This window comes from Gadus morhua, chromosome 17, assembly GCF_902167405.1.
Source record: "Gadus morhua chromosome 17, gadMor3.0, whole genome shotgun sequence".
NCBI classification, from domain to species: Eukaryota; Metazoa; Chordata; class Actinopteri; order Gadiformes; family Gadidae; genus Gadus; species Gadus morhua.
In genome coordinates, this window is record NC_044064.1 from 19,409,773 (window position 1) to 19,423,155 (window position 13,383).

The following is a 13,383-nucleotide window of genomic DNA, read 5'->3' on the forward strand; positions in this document are numbered from 1 at the left end:
TTTACTCACTGCTTTTTAAGTTATTCTTGTTGAATGTGATTTGTGTGGTATTTACATGTGTCTAACATGTGTTAAAGTTCAATTTACTCACTGCTTTTTAAGTTGATCTTCTATGGTTCTAACATTTTTTTAGTTTCAATTTACTCACTGCTTTTTACGTTATTCTTGTTGAATGTGATTTGTGTGGTTATTAATGTGCCGAAATATCTCAGTTGTGAGAGTGTTAGACTGATGATCTATATGTTCCTGGTTCGAACCCTGGTTTCGGCAGCTGTTCATCAGGCTAACCTGTACGGTCATATTTAAACCTGTGTGTTGATCTTCAAACATGTGTTAAAGTTCAATTAACTCACTGCTTTTTAAGTTATTCTTGTTGAATGTGATTTGTTTGGTTATTCACGTGCTGAAATAGCTCAGTTGGGAGAGCGTTAGAATGTAGATCTAAATGTCCCTGGTTCGATCCCTAGCTTCGGCAGCTGATCATCATTTGAATTTACTCACTGCTTTTTAAGTTATTCTTCTTGAATGTGATTTGCATGGTTATTAATGTGCCGAAATAGCTCAGTTGGGAGAGCGTTAGACTGAAGATCTATATGTCCCTGGTTCGAACGCTGGTTTCGGTAGCTAATCATCAGGTTAACCTGATTGGTAAATTTAAAACCTGTGGGTTGATCTTCTAACATGTGTTGAATTTTAATTTACTCACTGCATTTTAAGTTATTCTTGTTGAATGTGATTTGTTTGACTATTAACGTGCCGAAATAGCTCAGTTGAGGGAGCGTTAGACTGAAGATCTAAATGTCCCTGGTTCGATCCCTGGTTTCGGCAGCTGATCATCAGGCTTACCTGTTTGGTCATTTTTAAACCTGTGGATTGATCTTCTAACATGTGTTGAATTTCAATTTACTCACTGCTTTTTAAGTTATTCTTCTTGAATGTGATTTGTATGGTTATTAATGTGACGAAATAGCTCAGTTGGGATAGCGTTAGACTGAAGATCTAAATGTCCCTGTTTTGATCACTGTTTTCGGCAGCAGATCATCCGGCAGCAGATCATTATTTCAATTTACTCACTGCTTTTTAAGTTATTCTTGTTGAATGTGATTTATATGGTTATTAATCTACCAAAAGAGCTCAGTTGGGAGGGCGTTAGACTGAAAATCTAAATGTACCTGGTTCGATCCCTGGTTTCAGCAGCTGATCATCAGGCTAACCTGTTTGGTCATTTTTAAACCTGTTGGTTGATCTACTAACATGTGTTAAATTTCAAATAACTCACTGCTTTTTAAGTTATTCATGTTGAATGTGATTTGTGTGATTATTAATGTGCCGAAATAGCTCAGTTGGGAGAGCGTTAGACTGAAGATCTAAATGTCCCTGGTTCGATCCCTGGTTTCGGCAGCTGATCATCCGGTAGCAGATCTTTATTTCAATTTACTTACAGCTTTTTAAGTTATTCTTGTTGAATGTGATTTGTATGGTTATTAATGTGCCAAAAGAGCTCAGTTGGGAGAGCGTTAGACTGAAAATCTAAATGTACCTGGTTTGATCCCTGGTTTCGGCAGCTGATCATCTGGCTAACCTGTTTGGTCATTTTTAAACCTGTTGGTTGATCATCTAACATGTGTTAAATTTCAATTTACTCACTGCTTTTTAAGTTATTCTTCTTGAATGTGATTTGTATGACTATTAACGTGCCGAAATAGCTCAGTTGGGAGAGCGTTAGACTGAAGATCTAAATGTCCCTGGTTCGATCCCTGGTTTCGGCAGCTGATCATCAGGCTAACCTGTTTGGTCATTTTTAAACCTGTTGGTTGATCTACTAACATGTGTTAAATTTCAAATTACTCACTGCTTTTTAAGTTATTCATGTTGAATGTGATTTGTGTGATTATTAATGTGACGAAATAGCTCAGTTGGGAGAGCGTTAGACTGAAGATATAAATGTCCCTGGTTCGATCACTGGTTTCGGCAGCTGATCATTCGGCAGCAGATCATTATTTCAATTTACTCACAGCTTTTTAAGTTATTCTTCTTGAATGTGATTTGTATGGTTATTAATGTGCCAAAAGAGCTCAGTTGGGAGAGCGTTGGACTGAAAATCTAAATGTACCTGGTTCGATCCCTGGTTTCGGCAGCTGCTCATCTGGCTAACCTGTTTGGTCATTTTTAAACCTGTTGGTTGATCATCTAACATGTGTTAAATTTCAATTTACTCACTGCTTTTTAAGTTATTCTTCTTGAATGTGATTTGTATGACTATTAACGTGCAGAAATAGCTCAGTTGGGGGAGCGTTAGACTGAAGATCTAAATGTCCCTGGTTCGATCCCTGGTTTCGGCAGCTGATCATCTGGCTAACCTGTTTGGTCATTTTTAAACCTGTGGATTGATCTTCTAACATGTGTTGAATTTCAATTTACTCACTGCTTTTTAAGTTATTCTTCTTGAATGTGATTTGTATGGTTATTAATGTGACGAAATAGCTCAGTTGGGATAGCGTTTAGACTGAAGATCTAAATGTCCCTGTTTTGATCACTGGTTTCAGCAGCAGATCATCCGGCAACAGATCATTATTTCAATTTACTCACTGCTTTTTAAGTTATTCTTGTTGAATGTGATTTATATGGTTATTAATGTGCCAAAAGAGCTCAGTTGGGAGAGCGTTAGACTGAAAATCTAAATGTACCTGGTTCGATCCCTGGTTTCGGCAGCTGATCATCTGGCTAACCTGTTTGGTCATTTTTAAACCTGTTGGTTGATCATCTAACGTGTGTTAAATTTCAATTTACTCACTGCTTTTTAAGTTATTCTTCTTGAATGTGATTTGTTTGACTATTAACGTGCCGAAATAGCTCAGTTGGGGAGCGTTAGACTGAAGATCTAAATGTCCCTGGTTTGATCCCTGGTTTCGGCAGCGGATCATCAGGCTTACCTGTACGGTCATTTTTAAACTTGTTTGTTGATCTTCTAACATGTGTTAAAGTTTAATTTACTCACTGCTTTTTAAGTTATTCTTGTTGAATGTGATTTGTGTGGTATTTACATGTGTCTAACATGTGTTAAAGTTCAATTTACTCACTGCTTTTTAAGTTGATCTTCTATGGTTCTAACATTTTTTTAGTTTCAATTTACTCACTGCTTTTTACGTTATTCTTGTTGAATGTGATTTGTGTGGTTATTAATGTGCCGAAATATCTCAGTTGTGAGAGTGTTAGACTGATGATCTATATGTTCCTGGTTCGAACCCTGGTTTCGGCAGCTGTTCATCAGGCTAACCTGTACGGTCATATTTAAACCTGTGTGTTGATCTTCTAACATGTGTTAAAGTTCAATTAACTCACTGCTTTTTAAGTTATTCTTGTTGAATGTGATTTGTTTGGTTATTCGCGTGCTGAAATAGCTCAGTTGGGAGAGCGTTAGAATGTAGATCTAAATGTCCCTGGTTCGATCCCTAGCTTCGGCAGCTGATCATCATTTGAATTTACTCACTGCTTTTTAAGTTATTCTTCTTGAATGTGATTTGCATGGTTATTAATGTGCCGAAATAGCTCAGTTGGGAGAGCGTTAGACTGAAGATCTATATGTCCCTGGTTCGAACGCTGGTTTCGGTAGCTAATCATCAGGTTAACCTGATTGGTAAATTTAAAACCTGTGGGTTGATCTTCTAACATGTGTTGAATTTTAATTTACTCACTGCATTTTAAGTTATTCTTGTTGAATGTGATTTGTTTGACTATTAACGTGCCGAAATAGCTCAGTTGAGGGAGCGTTAGACTGAAGATCTAAATGTCCCTGGTTCGATCCCTGGTTTCGGCAGCTGATCATCAGGCTTACCTGTTTGGTCATTTTTAAACCTGTGGATTGATCTTCTAACATGTGTTGAATTTCAATTTACTCACTGCTTTTTAAGTTATTCTTCTTGAATGTGATTTGTATGGTTATTAATGTGACGAAATAGCTCAGTTGGGATAGCGTTAGACTGAAGATCTAAATGTCCCTGTTTTGATCACTGTTTTCGGCAGCAGATCATCCGGCAGCAGATCATTATTTCAATTTACTCACTGCTTTTTAAGTTATTCTTGTTGAATGTGATTTATATGGTTATTAATCTACCAAAAGAGCTCAGTTGGGAGGGCGTTAGACTGAAAATCTAAATGTACCTGGTTCGATCCCTGGTTTCGGCAGCTGATCATCAGGCTAACCTGTTTGGTCATTTTTAAACCTGTTGGTTGATCTACTAACATGTGTTAAATTTCAAATAACTCACTGCTTTTTAAGTTATTCATGTTGAATGTGATTTGTGTGATTATTAATGTGCCGAAATAGCTCAGTTGGGAGAGCGTTAGACTGAAGATCTAAATGTCCCTGGTTCGATCCCTGGTTTCGGCAGCTGATCATCCGGTAGCAGATCTTTATTTCAATTTACTTACAGCTTTTTAAGTTATTCTTGTTGAATGTGATTTGTATGGTTATTAATGTGCCAAAAGAGCTCAGTTGGGAGAGCGTTAGACTGAAAATCTAAATGTACCTGGTTTGATCCCTGGTTTCGGCAGCTGATCATCTGGCTAACCTGTTTGGTCATTTTTAAACCTGTTGGTTGATCATCTAACATGTGTTAAATTTCAATTTACTCACTGCTTTTTAAGTTATTCTTCTTGAATGTGATTTGTATGACTATTAACGTGCCGAAATAGCTCAGTTGGGAGAGCGTTAGACTGAAGATCTAAATGTCCCTGGTTCGATCCCTGGTTTCGGCAGCTGATCATCAGGCTAACCTGTTTGGTCATTTTTAAACCTGTTGGTTGATCTACTAACATGTGTTAAATTTCAAATTACTCACTGCTTTTTAAGTTATTCATGTTGAATGTGATTTGTGTGATTATTAATGTGACGAAATAGCTCAGTTGGGAGAGCGTTAGACTGAAGATATAAATGTCCCTGGTTCGATCACTGGTTTCGGCAGCTGATCATTCGGCAGCAGATCATTATTTCAATTTACTCACAGCTTTTTAAGTTATTCTTCTTGAATGTGATTTGTATGGTTATTAATTTGCCAAAAGAGCTCAGTTGGGAGAGCGTTGGACTGAAAATCTAAATGTACCTGGTTCGATCCCTGGTTTCGGCAGCTGCTCATCTGGCTAACCTGTTTGGTCATTTTTAAACCTGTTGGTTGATCATCTAACATGTGTTAAATTTCAATTTACTCACTGCTTTTTAAGTTATTCTTCTTGAATGTGATTTGTATGACTATTAACGTGCAGAAATAGCTCAGTTGGGGGAGCGTTAGACTGAAGATCTAAATGTCCCTGGTTCGATCCCTGGTTTCGGCAGCTGATCATCTGGCTAACCTGTTTGGTCATTTTTAAACCTGTGGATTGATCTTCTAACATGTGTTGAATTTCAATTTACTCACTGCTTTTTAAGTTATTCTTCTTGAATGTGATTTGTATGGTTATTAATGTGACGAAATAGCTCAGTTGGGATAGCGTTTAGACTGAAGATCTAAATGTCCCTGTTTTGATCACTGGTTTCAGCAGCAGATCATCCGGCAGCAGATCATTATTTCAATTTACTCACTGCTTTTTAAGTTATTCTTGTTGAATGTGATTTATATGGTTATTAATGTGCCAAAAGAGCTCAGTTGGGAGAGCGTTAGACTGAAAATCTAAATGTACCTGGTTCGATCCCTGGTTTCGGCAGCTGATCATCTGGCTAACCTGTTTGGTCATTTTTAAACCTGTTGGTTGATCATCTAGCGTGTGTTAAATTTCAATTTACTCACTGCTTTTTAAGTTATTCTTCTTGAATGTGATTTGTATGACTATTAACGTGCCGAAATAGCTCAGTTGGGGAGCGTTAGGCTGAAGATCTAAATGTCCCTGGTTTGATCCCTGGTTTCGGCAGCGGATCATCAGGCTTACCTGTACGGTCATTTTTAAACTTGTTTGTTGATCTTCTAACATGTGTTAAAGTTTAATTTACTCACTGCTTTTTAAGTTATTCTTGTTGAATGTGATTTGTGTGGTATTTACATGTGTCTAACATGTGTTAAAGTTCAATTTACTCACTGCTTTTTAAGTTGATCTTCTATGGTTCTAACATTTTTTTAGTTTCAATTTACTCACTGCTTTTTACGTTATTCTTGTTGAATGTGATTTGTGTGGTTATTAATGTGCCGAAATATCTCAGTTGTGAGAGTGTTAGACTGATGATCTATATGTTCCTGGTTCGAACCCTGGTTTCGGCAGCTGTTCATCAGGCTAACCTGTACGGTCATATTTAAACCTGTGTGTTGATCTTCTAACATGTGTTAAAGTTCAATTAACTCACTGCTTTTTAAGTTATTCTTGTTGAATGTGATTTGTTTGGTTATTCACGTGCTGAAATAGCTCAGTTGGGAGAGCGTTAGAATGTAGATCTAAATGTCCCTGGTTCGATCCCTAGCTTCGGCAGCTGATCATCATTTGAATTTACTCACTGCTTTTTAAGTTATTCTTCTTGAATGTGATTTGCATGGTTATTAATGTGCCGAAATAGCTCAGTTGGGAGAGCGTTAGACTGAAGATCTATATGTCCCTGGTTCGAACGCTGGTTTCGGTAGCTAATCATCAGGTTAACCTGATTGGTAAATTTAAAACCTGTGGGTTGATCTTCTAACATGTGTTGAATTTTAATTTACTCACTGCATTTTAAGTTATTCTTGTTGAATGTGATTTGTTTGACTATTAACGTGCCGAAATAGCTCAGTTGAGGGAGCGTTAGACTGAAGATCTAAATGTCCCTGGTTCGATCCCTGGTTTCGGCAGCTGATCATCAGGCTTACCTGTTTGGTCATTTTTAAACCTGTGGATTGATCTTCTAACATGTGTTGAATTTCAATTTACTCACTGCTTTTTAAGTTATTCTTCTTGAATGTGATTTGTATGGTTATTAATGTGACGAAATAGCTCAGTTGGGATAGCGTTAGACTGAAGATCTAAATGTCCCTGTTTTGATCACTGTTTTCGGCAGCAGATCATCCGGCAGCAGATCATTATTTCAATTTACTCACTGCTTTTTAAGTTATTCTTGTTGAATGTGATTTATATGGTTATTAATGTGCCAAAAGAGCTCAGTTGGGAGAGCGTTAGACTGAAAATCTAAATGTACCTGGTTCGATCCCTGGTTTCGGCAGCTGATCATCTGGCTAACCTGTTTGGTCATTTTTAAACCTGTTGGTTGATCTACTAACATGTGTTAAATTTCAAATTACTCACTGCTTTTTAAGTTATTCATGTTAAATGTGATTTGTGTGGTTATTAATGTGGCGAAATAGCTCAGTTGGGAGAGCGTTAGACTGAAGATCTAAATGTCCCTGGTTCGATCCCTGGTTTCGGCAGCTGATCATCCGGCATCAGATCATTATTTCAATTTACTCACAGCTTTTTAAGTTATTCTTGTTGAATGTGATTTGTATGGTTATTAATGTGCCAAAAGAGCTCAGTTGGGAGAGCGTTAGACTGAAAATCTAAATGTACCTGGTTTGATCCCTGGTTTCGGCAGCTGATCATCTGGCTAACCTGTTTGGTCATTTTTAAACCTGTTGGTTGATCATCTACCGTGTTAAATTTCAATTTACTCACTGCTTTTTAAGTTATTCTTCTTGAATGTGATTTGTATGACTATTAGCGTGCCGAAATAGCTCAGTTGGGAGAGCGTTAGACTGAAGATCTAAATGTCCCTGGTTCGATCCCTGGTTTCGGCAGCTGATCATCAGGCTAACCTGTTTGGTCATTTTTAAACCTGTTGGTTGATCTACTAACATGTGTTAAATTTCAAATTACTCACTGCTTTTTAAGTTATTCATGTTGAATGTGATTTGTGTGATTATTAATGTGACGAAATAGCTCAGTTGGGAGAGCGTTAGACTGAAGATATAAATGTCCCTGGTTCGATCACTGGTTTCGGCAGCTGATCATTCGGCAGCAGATCATTATTTCAATTTACTCACAGCTTTTTAAGTTATTCTTCTTGAATGTGATTTGTATGGTTATTAATGTGCCAAAAGAGCTCAGTTGGGAGAGCGTTAGACTGAAAATCTAAATGTACCTGGTTCGATCCCTGGTTTCGGCAGCTGCTCATCTGGCTAACCTGTTTGGTCATTTTTAAACCTGTTGGTTGATCATCTAACATGTGTTAAATTTCAATTTACTCACTGCTTTTTAAGTTATTCTTCTTGAATGTGATTTGTATGACTATTAACGTGCAGAAATAGCTCAGTTGGGGGAGCGTTAGACTGAAGATCTAAATGTCCCTGGTTCGATCCCTGGTTTCGGCAGCTGATCATCTGGCTAACCTGTTTGGTCATTTTTAAACCTGTGGATTGATCTTCTAACATGTGTTGAATTTCAATTTACTCACTGCTTTTTAAGTTATTCTTCTTGAATGTGATTTGTATGGTTATTAATGTGACGAAATAGCTCAGTTGGGATAGCGTTTAGACTGAAGATCTAAATGTCCCTGTTTTGATCACTGGTTTCGGCAGCAGATCATCCGGCAGCAGATCATTATTTCAATTTACTCACTGCTTTTTAAGTTATTCTTGTTGAATGTGATTTATATGGTTATTAATGTGCCAAAAGAGCTCAGTTGGGAGAGCGTTAGACTGAAAATCTAAATGTACCTGGTTCGATCCCTGGTTTCGGCAGCTGATCATCTGGCTAACCTGTTTGGTCATTTTTAAACCTGTTGGTTGATCTACTAACATGTGTTAAATTTCAAATTACTCACTGCTTTTTAAGTTATTCATGTTGAATGTGATTTGTGTGGTTATTAATGTGGCGAAATAGCTCAGTTGGGAGAGCGTTAGACTGAAGATCTAAATGTCCCTGGTTCGATCCCTGGTTTCGGCAGCTGATCATCCGGCAGCAGATCATTATTTCAATTTACTCACTGCTTTTTAAGTTATTCTTCTTTAATGTGATTTGTATGACTATTAATGTGCCGAAATAGCTCAGTTGGGAGAGCGTTAGACTGAAGATCTAAATGTCCCTGGTTCGATCCCTGGTTTCGGCAGCTGATCATCAGGCTAACCTGTTTGGTCATTTTTAAACCTGTTGGTTGATCTACTAACATGTGTTAAATTTCAAATTACTCACTGCTTTTTAAGTTATTCATGTTGAATGTGATTTGTGTGATTATTAATGTGACGAAATAGCTCAGTTGGGAGAGCGTTAGACTGAAGATCTAAATGTCCCTGTTTTGATCACTGGTTTCGGCAGCAGATCATCCGGCAGCAGATCATTATTTCAATTTACTCACTGCTTTTTAAGTTATTCTTGTTGAATGTGATTTATATGGTTATTAATGTGCCAAAAGAGCTCAGTTGGGAGAGCGTTAGACTGAAAATCTAAATGTACCTGGTTCGATCCCTGGTTTCGGCAGCTGATCATCTGGCTAACCTGTTTGGTCATTTTTAAACCTGTTGGTTGATCATCTAACGTGTGTTAAATTTCAATTTACTCACTGCTTTTTAAGTTATTCTTCTTGAATGTGATTTGTATGACTATTAACGTGCCGAAATAGCTCAGTTGGGGAGCGTTAGACTGAAGATCTAAATGTCCCTGGTTTGATCCCTGGTTTCGGCAGCGGATCATCAGGCTTACCTGTACGGTCATTTTTAAACTTGTTTGTTGATCTTCTAACATGTGTTAAAGTTTAATTTACTCACTGCTTTTTAAGTTATTCTTGTTGAATGTGATTTGTGTGGTATTTACATGTGTCTAACATGTGTTAAAGTTCAATTTACTCACTGCTTTTTAAGTTGATCTTCTATGGTTCTAACATTTTTTTAGTTTCAACTTACTCACTGCTTTTTACGTTATTCTTGTTGAATGTGATTTGTGTGGTTATTAATGTGCCGAAATATCTCAGTTGTGAGAGTGTTAGACTGATGATCTATATGTTCCTGGTTCGAACCCTGGTTTCGGCAGCTGTTCATCAGGCTAACCTGTACGGTCATATTTAAACCTGTGTGTTGATCTTCTAACATGTGTTAAAGTTCAATTAACTCACTGCTTTTTAAGTTATTCTTGTTGAATGTGATTTGTTTGGTTATTCACGTGCTGAAATAGCTCAGTTGGGAGAGCGTTAGAATGTAGATCTAAATGTCCCTGGTTCGATCCCTAGCTTCGGCAGCTGTTCATCATTTGAATTTACTCACTGCTTTTTAAGTTATTCTTCTTGAATGTGATTTGCATGGTTATTAATGTGCCGAAATAGCTCAGTTGGGAGAGCGTTAGACTGAAGATCTATATGTCCCTGGTTCGAACGCTGGTTTCGGTAGCTAATCATCAGGTTAACCTGATTGGTAAATTTAAAACCTGTGGGTTGATCTTCTAACATGTGTTGAATTTTAATTTACTCACTGCATTTTAAGTTATTCTTGTTGAATGTGATTTGTTTGACTATTAACGTGCCGAAATAGCTCAGTTGAGGGAGCGTTAGACTGAAGATCTAAATGTCCCTGGTTCGATCCCTGGTTTCGGCAGCTGATCATCAGGCTAACCTGTTTGGTCATTTTTAAACCTGTTGGTTGATCTACTAACATGTGTTAAATTTCAAATTACTCACTGCTTTTTAAGTTATTCATGTTGAATGTGATTTGTGTGATTATTAATGTGACGAAATAGCTCAGTTGGGAGAGCGTTAGACTGAAGATCTAAATGTCCCTGTTTTGATCACTGGTTTCGGCAGCAGATCATCCGGCAGCAGATCATTATTTCAATTTACTCACTGCTTTTTAAGTTATTCTTGTTGAATGTGATTTATATGGTTATTAATGTGCCAAAAGAGCTCAGTTGGGAGAGCGTTAGACTGAAAATCTAAATGTACCTGGTTCGATCCCTGGTTTCGGCAGCTGATCATCTGGCTAACCTGTTTGGTCATTTTTAAACCTGTTGGTTGATCTACTAACATGTGTTAAATTTCAAATTACTCACTGCTTTTTAAGTTATTCATGTTGAATGTGATTTGTGTGGTTATTAATGTGGCGAAATAGCTCAGTTGGGAGAGCGTTAGACTGAAGATCTAAATGTCCCTGGTTCGATCCCTGGTTTCGGCAGCTGATCATCCGGCAGCAGATCATTATTTCAACTTACTCACAGCTTTTTAAGTTATTCTTGTTGAATGTGATTTGTATGGTTATTAATGTGCCAAAAGAGCTCAGTTGGGAGAGCGTTAGACTGAAAATCTAAATGTACCTGGTTTGATCCCTGGTTTCGGCAGCTGATCATCTGGCTAACCTGTTTGGTCATTTTTAAACCTGTTGGTTGATCATCTAACATGTGTTAAATTTCAATTTACTCACTGCTTTTTAAGTTATTCTTCTTGAATGTGATTTGTATGAATATTAACGTGCCGAAATAGCTCAGTTGGGAGAGCGTTAGACTGAAGATCTAAATGTCCCTGGTTCGATCCCTGGTTTCGGCAGCTGATCATCAGGCTAACCTGTTTGGTCATTTTTAAACCTGTTGGTTGATCTACTAACATGTGTTAAATTTCAATTTACTCACTGCTTTTTAAGTTATTCTTCTTGAATGTGATTTGTATGGTTATTAATGTGACGAAATAGCTCAGTTGGGATAGCGTTTAGACTGAAGATCTAAATGTCCCTGTTTTGATCACTGGTTTCGGCAGCAGATCATCCGGCAGCAGATCATTATTTCAATTTACTCACTGCTTTTTAAGTTATTCTTGTTGAATGTGATTTATATGGTTATTAATGTGCCAAAAGAGCTCAGTTGGGAGAGCGTTAGACTGAAAATCTAAATGTACCTGGTTTGATCCCTGGTTTCGGCAGCTGATCATCTGGCTAACCTGTTTGGTCATTTTTAAACCTGTTGGTTGATCTACTAACATGTGTTCAATTTCAAATTACTCACTGCTTTTTAAGTTATTCATGTTGAATGTGATTTGTATGATTATTAATGTGCCGAAATAGCTCAGTTGGGAGAGCGTTAGACTGAAGATCTAAATGTCCCTGGTTCGATCACTGGTTTCGGCAGCTGTTCATTCGGCAGAAGATCATTATTTCAATTTACTCACAGCTTTTTAAGTTATTCTTGTTGAATGTGATTTGTATGGTTATTAATGTGCCAAAAGAGCTCAGTTGGGAGAGCGTTAGACTGAAAATCTAAATGTACCTGGTTTGATCCCTGGTTTCGGCAGCTGATCATCTGGCTAACCTGTTTGGTCATTTTTAAACCTGTTGGTTGATCATCTAACATGTGTTAAATTTCAATTTACTCACTGCTTTTTAAGTTATTCTTCTTGGATGTGATTTGTTTGACTATTATCGTGCCGAAATAGCTCAGTTGGGGGTGCGTTAGACTGAAGATCTAAATGTCCCTGGTTCGATCCCTGGTTTCGGCAGCTGATCATCTGGCTAACCTTTTTGGTCATTTTTAAACCTGTTGGTTGATCATCTAACATGTGTTAAATTTCAATTTACTCACTGCTTTTTAAGTTAATCTTCTTGAATGTGATTTGTATGGTTATTAATGTGACGAAATAGCTCAGTTGGGAGAGCGTTAGACTGAAGATCTAAATGTCCCTGGTTCGATCCCTGGTTTCGGCAGCTGATCATCCGGCAGCAGATCATTATTTCAATTTACTCACTGCTTTTTAAGTTATTCTTCTTGAATGTGATTTGTATGACTATTAAAGTGCCGAAATAGCTCAGTTGGGAGAGCGTTAGACTGAAGATCTAAATGTCCCTGGTTCGATCCCTGGTTTCGGCAGCTGATCATCAGGCTAACCTGTTTGGTCATTTTTAAACCTGTTGGTTGATCTACTAACATGTGTTAAATTTCAAATTACTCACTGCTTTTTAAGTTATTCATGTTGAATGTGATTTGTGTGATTATTAATGTGACGAAATAGCTCAGTTGGGAGAGCGTTAGACTGAAGATCTAAATGTCCCTGTTTTGATCACTGGTTTCGGCAGCAGATCATCCGGCAGCAGATCATTATTTCAATTTACTCACTGCTTTTTAAGTTATTCTTGTTGAATGTGATTTATATGGTTATTAATGTGCCAAAAGAGCTCAGTTGGGAGAGCGTTAGACTGAAAATCTAAATGTACCTGGTTCGATCCCTGGTTTCGGCAGCTGATCATCTGGCTAACCTGTTTGGTCATTTTTAAACCTGTTGGTTGATCATCTAACGTGTGTTAAATTTCAATTTACTCACTGCTTTTTAAGTTATTCTTCTTGAATGTGATTTGTATGACTATTAACGTGCCGAAATAGCTCAGTTGGGGAGCGTTAGACTGAAGATCTAAATGTCCCTGGTTTGATCCCTGGTTTCGGCAGCGGATCATCAGGCTTACCTGTACGGTCATT

The 13,383-nt window shown here is 37.6% G+C and overlaps 28 non-coding genes across 28 annotated transcripts; all 28 read left to right on the plus strand.

Moving 5' to 3' along the window:
- The first annotated feature begins 197 nt into the window (after positions 1 to 197).
- Positions 198 to 270, plus strand: trnai-gau (transfer RNA isoleucine (anticodon GAU)). Its single transcript has one exon. It is a non-coding gene; the product is annotated as a tRNA-Ile (tRNA).
- Positions 271 to 755: 485 nt separating this feature from the next.
- Positions 756 to 828, plus strand: trnaf-gaa (transfer RNA phenylalanine (anticodon GAA)). The gene has a single exon. It is a non-coding gene; the product is annotated as a tRNA-Phe (tRNA).
- A 500-nt stretch (positions 829 to 1,328) lies between these two features.
- On the plus strand, positions 1,329 to 1,401 carry trnaf-gaa (transfer RNA phenylalanine (anticodon GAA)). The gene has a single exon. It is a non-coding gene; the product is annotated as a tRNA-Phe (tRNA).
- A 295-nt stretch (positions 1,402 to 1,696) lies between these two features.
- On the plus strand, positions 1,697 to 1,769 carry trnaf-gaa (transfer RNA phenylalanine (anticodon GAA)). Its single transcript has one exon. It is a non-coding gene; the product is annotated as a tRNA-Phe (tRNA).
- A 500-nt stretch (positions 1,770 to 2,269) lies between these two features.
- trnaf-gaa (transfer RNA phenylalanine (anticodon GAA)) lies at positions 2,270 to 2,342 on the plus strand. Its single transcript has one exon. It is a non-coding gene; the product is annotated as a tRNA-Phe (tRNA).
- A 501-nt stretch (positions 2,343 to 2,843) lies between these two features.
- On the plus strand, positions 2,844 to 2,915 carry trnaf-gaa (transfer RNA phenylalanine (anticodon GAA)). The gene has a single exon. It is a non-coding gene; the product is annotated as a tRNA-Phe (tRNA).
- Positions 2,916 to 3,186: 271 nt separating this feature from the next.
- trnai-gau (transfer RNA isoleucine (anticodon GAU)) lies at positions 3,187 to 3,259 on the plus strand. The gene has a single exon. It is a non-coding gene; the product is annotated as a tRNA-Ile (tRNA).
- Positions 3,260 to 3,744: 485 nt separating this feature from the next.
- On the plus strand, positions 3,745 to 3,817 carry trnaf-gaa (transfer RNA phenylalanine (anticodon GAA)). Its single transcript has one exon. It is a non-coding gene; the product is annotated as a tRNA-Phe (tRNA).
- A 500-nt stretch (positions 3,818 to 4,317) lies between these two features.
- trnaf-gaa (transfer RNA phenylalanine (anticodon GAA)) lies at positions 4,318 to 4,390 on the plus strand. The gene has a single exon. It is a non-coding gene; the product is annotated as a tRNA-Phe (tRNA).
- Positions 4,391 to 4,685: 295 nt separating this feature from the next.
- On the plus strand, positions 4,686 to 4,758 carry trnaf-gaa (transfer RNA phenylalanine (anticodon GAA)). Its single transcript has one exon. It is a non-coding gene; the product is annotated as a tRNA-Phe (tRNA).
- Positions 4,759 to 5,258: 500 nt separating this feature from the next.
- Positions 5,259 to 5,331, plus strand: trnaf-gaa (transfer RNA phenylalanine (anticodon GAA)). The gene has a single exon. It is a non-coding gene; the product is annotated as a tRNA-Phe (tRNA).
- Positions 5,332 to 6,175: 844 nt separating this feature from the next.
- On the plus strand, positions 6,176 to 6,248 carry trnai-gau (transfer RNA isoleucine (anticodon GAU)). Its single transcript has one exon. It is a non-coding gene; the product is annotated as a tRNA-Ile (tRNA).
- Positions 6,249 to 6,733: 485 nt separating this feature from the next.
- On the plus strand, positions 6,734 to 6,806 carry trnaf-gaa (transfer RNA phenylalanine (anticodon GAA)). The gene has a single exon. It is a non-coding gene; the product is annotated as a tRNA-Phe (tRNA).
- Positions 6,807 to 7,306: 500 nt separating this feature from the next.
- trnaf-gaa (transfer RNA phenylalanine (anticodon GAA)) lies at positions 7,307 to 7,379 on the plus strand. The gene has a single exon. It is a non-coding gene; the product is annotated as a tRNA-Phe (tRNA).
- A 293-nt stretch (positions 7,380 to 7,672) lies between these two features.
- Positions 7,673 to 7,745, plus strand: trnaf-gaa (transfer RNA phenylalanine (anticodon GAA)). The gene has a single exon. It is a non-coding gene; the product is annotated as a tRNA-Phe (tRNA).
- A 500-nt stretch (positions 7,746 to 8,245) lies between these two features.
- On the plus strand, positions 8,246 to 8,318 carry trnaf-gaa (transfer RNA phenylalanine (anticodon GAA)). The gene has a single exon. It is a non-coding gene; the product is annotated as a tRNA-Phe (tRNA).
- A 501-nt stretch (positions 8,319 to 8,819) lies between these two features.
- Positions 8,820 to 8,892, plus strand: trnaf-gaa (transfer RNA phenylalanine (anticodon GAA)). The gene has a single exon. It is a non-coding gene; the product is annotated as a tRNA-Phe (tRNA).
- Positions 8,893 to 8,982: 90 nt separating this feature from the next.
- Positions 8,983 to 9,055, plus strand: trnaf-gaa (transfer RNA phenylalanine (anticodon GAA)). Its single transcript has one exon. It is a non-coding gene; the product is annotated as a tRNA-Phe (tRNA).
- A 500-nt stretch (positions 9,056 to 9,555) lies between these two features.
- Positions 9,556 to 9,627, plus strand: trnaf-gaa (transfer RNA phenylalanine (anticodon GAA)). Its single transcript has one exon. It is a non-coding gene; the product is annotated as a tRNA-Phe (tRNA).
- A 271-nt stretch (positions 9,628 to 9,898) lies between these two features.
- On the plus strand, positions 9,899 to 9,971 carry trnai-gau (transfer RNA isoleucine (anticodon GAU)). Its single transcript has one exon. It is a non-coding gene; the product is annotated as a tRNA-Ile (tRNA).
- Positions 9,972 to 10,456: 485 nt separating this feature from the next.
- trnaf-gaa (transfer RNA phenylalanine (anticodon GAA)) lies at positions 10,457 to 10,529 on the plus strand. Its single transcript has one exon. It is a non-coding gene; the product is annotated as a tRNA-Phe (tRNA).
- Positions 10,530 to 11,029: 500 nt separating this feature from the next.
- trnaf-gaa (transfer RNA phenylalanine (anticodon GAA)) lies at positions 11,030 to 11,102 on the plus strand. Its single transcript has one exon. It is a non-coding gene; the product is annotated as a tRNA-Phe (tRNA).
- Positions 11,103 to 11,397: 295 nt separating this feature from the next.
- Positions 11,398 to 11,470, plus strand: trnaf-gaa (transfer RNA phenylalanine (anticodon GAA)). Its single transcript has one exon. It is a non-coding gene; the product is annotated as a tRNA-Phe (tRNA).
- A 501-nt stretch (positions 11,471 to 11,971) lies between these two features.
- Positions 11,972 to 12,044, plus strand: trnaf-gaa (transfer RNA phenylalanine (anticodon GAA)). The gene has a single exon. It is a non-coding gene; the product is annotated as a tRNA-Phe (tRNA).
- Positions 12,045 to 12,339: 295 nt separating this feature from the next.
- trnaf-gaa (transfer RNA phenylalanine (anticodon GAA)) lies at positions 12,340 to 12,412 on the plus strand. Its single transcript has one exon. It is a non-coding gene; the product is annotated as a tRNA-Phe (tRNA).
- Positions 12,413 to 12,544: 132 nt separating this feature from the next.
- On the plus strand, positions 12,545 to 12,617 carry trnaf-gaa (transfer RNA phenylalanine (anticodon GAA)). The gene has a single exon. It is a non-coding gene; the product is annotated as a tRNA-Phe (tRNA).
- Positions 12,618 to 12,707: 90 nt separating this feature from the next.
- Positions 12,708 to 12,780, plus strand: trnaf-gaa (transfer RNA phenylalanine (anticodon GAA)). The gene has a single exon. It is a non-coding gene; the product is annotated as a tRNA-Phe (tRNA).
- A 500-nt stretch (positions 12,781 to 13,280) lies between these two features.
- trnaf-gaa (transfer RNA phenylalanine (anticodon GAA)) lies at positions 13,281 to 13,352 on the plus strand. Its single transcript has one exon. It is a non-coding gene; the product is annotated as a tRNA-Phe (tRNA).
- Positions 13,353 to 13,383: the final 31 nt, after the last annotated feature.